Here is a 3,374-nt window from a genome sequence, read left to right on the forward strand (position 1 = left end):
TCATCCAAAGTGACCATTCTCCCTACAATGTGCATAATTAAGGTGGGCCATTTCCAGCACAAATCCAGGTTTTCTCACATCCCCCCCACCCCCATACACACACAAACTCACTCTCCTGCTGGTAATAGCTCATCCAAACTGACCACTCTCCAAGTTTAAATCCAAGTTAAACCAGAACATCTGGGGGGGGGGGTAGGAAAAAACAAGAGGAAATAGGCTACCTTGCATAATGACTTAGCCACTCCCAGTCTCTATTTAAGCCTAAATTAATAGTATCCAATTTGCAAATGAATTCCAATTCAGCAGTTTCTCGCTGGAGTCTGGATTTGAAGTTTTTTTGTTGTAAGATAGCGACCTTCATGTCTGTGATTGCGTGACCAGAGAGATTGAAGTGTTCTCCAACTGGTTTATGAATGTTATAATTCTTGACATCTGATTTGTGTCCATTTATTCTTTTACGTAGAGACTGTCCAGTTTGACCAGTGTACATGGCAGAGGGGCATTGCTGGCACATGATGGCATATATCACATTGGTGGATGTGCAGGTATACGAGCCTCTGATAGTGTGGCTGATGTTATTAGGCCCTGTGATGGTGTCTTCTGAATAGATATGTGGGCACAATTGGCAACGGGCTTTGTTGCAAGGATAAGTTCCTGGGTTAGTGGTTCTGTTGTGTGCTATGTGGTTGTTGGTGAGTATTTGCTTCAGGTTGCGGGGCTGTCTGTAGGCAAGGACTGGCCTGTCTCCCAAGATTTGTGAGAGTGTTGGGTCATCCTTTAGGATAGGTTGTAGATCCTTAATAATGCGTTGGAGGGGTTTTAGTTGGGGGCTGAAGGTGACGGCTAGTGGCGTTCTGTTATTTTCTTTGTTAGGCCTGTCCTGTAGTAGGTAACTTCTGGGAGGAAGAAACCTATAGGCTGTCTGGCGCATGTCAGACCATGTGAGGTTGAAAACACATGGTAATAATCCTGAAAACAAATTATATCAATTGAAGGAGTGACTCGCACAGCATAATATGTTTTCTAACTAATTAAGACCTTGAGCAAAAGGGTGTCTCGTATTCTCCAGGCAGTCTAAGAAATTGTATAAAAGCGCTCGCAACTCCAGGCTCCTTAACAACTTCTCTTGACTTATCCTCTTCAGCGACCGGGGTAAGTCCCATTTGTTTCATTCTCTCGAGAGCTATTGCGATGTCCCGTTAGTCACGGTTTAATTTAGGACTGCATCTTGCGCATGACTTTGTGATTATTGGCACGGTAAAGGGGGTTTGCCAATAACACAGTAGTTGTTAAGTTGCAGGCACTGATGCATTCGTGGTTTAGAAGTAAATGCTTCAATTTTCAGAGGTGCCTAGGCATTTGGGAGAGGAGTTCATGTTTACTATCACTAGGAATTAGGTGTTGGAATCCCATCAGTAGCTTTCAATAATTCCATATTCAGCTTTAAAGTTAGGGGAGTTAGGATGAAACTTCCCCAGTTTTTTTCAGAATAGGTCACTGTGTTGTTCCTTATTCTGTAGCAGAAGGTACTCGGCCAGATTTCAGACAGAATAATCAATGAGAAGGAGCTGTGGTCTGATCCAGCATGGAAATTTCTATGTTCCTACCTGCTCTAGTAGCAATGTTAGATGCAGATCCAAAGCTAGGTAAATTAGTCTAGACCCTTGAACTCAGCTGAACAGTGCCCTTATCTACCCGCTCAGGACTTGGCTCTTAATGTTTTGTTTTGAAAAAAGTATTTTAGAACATAAGAACGGCCATACTGGGTGAGATCAATGATCCAACTAGCCCAGTATCCTGTCTTCCAACAGTATCCAATGCCAGGTGCTTGAGAGGGAATGAACAGAACATGTAATCCTGAAGTGATCCATCCCGTCACCCGTTTCCAGCATATGGCAAACAGAGACTAGGGACATTTCAGAGCACGGTTTTCCCTTCCTTTATTAGCAAGTATTGTTGGCTCAGAAACTTTAGAAGCCAAACTGCCAGTCTGTTATTCAGAAGAGTGAGTGGAAGAAGGCGGCTAGGAGGAGGAACTAAGAGGCAACATGTATCCAGGAACTGAGGGTCTGGGTCATCATTTCCCTGAGCATTGAACCTTTTACTCTATGACCCTAGTGCATTATGTTGACTCTTTTCCCTGTTGTGTGTTTCAGGTTTACCTCCGACACAGAAAGATGACTTTTGACGAAAACTTTAGTGATGAATTGTATTACAAGCCCTACCACTATGGGGGCTGGGGTGGTTCCAGAGGTTACGGCTACTGTAGGCCATGGTATTGCCGAAGGCCGTACAAGTGTTGTTGGGGCTATCCCAAAGGTTGTTGGTACCCTTACCCTTGCCATTGGGGCTGGGGGCACGGCTTTGGAAAGGGCTGGCCATGTTTCGCCGAGGAGGAATAGACCCGGAACGTGGAAAAACCAGGAAACAATTAAGCAAGATTCACAGATGAGTTTGTGGGCAATAGGTTTGAGAAATGCAGAGTGCCCTCAACTCCCATGGGTGCTGTGAGTGCTCAGCATCTCAGTAAATCTGCCCCATATCTCTATTTCCTCGGTTACACTGGTTGACTGTTTCCTCTACTGCCTTCCAGACTCTCTGCTTCTTCTAGAATAATGTGTTTGGGTGTGAATCTTAATTCCATGAAGGCCCCTTTTGGTCACGCTGACACAGTAAATGAAGCAGGCTCCTTACAAAGTCCTGCAAAGGGGTCTTAGTGTCAATGAGAATCAAGCCCTACGTGTTCTAGTCCTTTTATGCATTTGTGCCATTTGTTTCTGCTTTCAACTTTGCTTTATATGTTGTTTACTGGAGAGGTAGTTTCATCCTTGGTTTCAGTTGTGCTTTGTCTCATTTGATTCTGACTGTGATGAAACTAATACCTTAAAATGGTTGCAAAGAGAACTTGACTGTAAAATCTACAGCTGTGATGAAGAATGAAGAACATCTGGTTTGAAATGCATCACCTTGGAGCCAGTGACTCATTGTAGCCCTTCTTGATACCTTGGAGATATTATTTTAATTCTGAATTCTTTGTGTCGCTTTCTGTGTACTTGTATTCCGATTCACATTAAAATGCTTCTGAATCATAATATCGTCCTTCTGAGTTTCCTTTCTGCTCCCTTCCTTATTGACCAGCCAGTCTGGCCCAGATTCACACAGGTAGTTTGGTGCCTAAGGTTACTCTGGAATTGAGGGGTGTGTAACCCCAGAATTTCATCAAGCTAATTGTGGTCCTATTGTATGCATTCCGCCACCATGAATTGCTCAAATAGAACATCATGTAGTTTAGGGTTAGTTTGGACAAGGGCTTTTGGAGGCGAGGTTGAATAGTGGCTGCACGTTTGTAGTTTCTGCTAACCAGAATGGGAAGT

The 3,374-nt window shown here is 43.7% G+C and overlaps 1 long non-coding RNA gene across 1 annotated transcript; it reads left to right on the plus strand.

Annotated features, from left to right (window-relative positions):
• Positions 1-1,076: 1,076 nt before the first annotated feature.
• Positions 1,077-3,092, plus strand: LOC311512741. Its single transcript, XR_014709551.1, has 2 exons — positions 1,077-1,152; positions 2,157-3,092. It is a non-coding gene; the product is annotated as an uncharacterized lncRNA (long non-coding RNA).
• The last annotated feature ends 282 nt before the right edge of the window (positions 3,093-3,374 follow it).

The sequence above is a fragment of the Lepidochelys olivacea genome (assembly GCF_965140295.1).
Source record: "Lepidochelys olivacea isolate rLepOli2 genome assembly, chromosome: 24".
NCBI lineage: Eukaryota > Metazoa > Chordata > Testudines > Cheloniidae > Lepidochelys > Lepidochelys olivacea.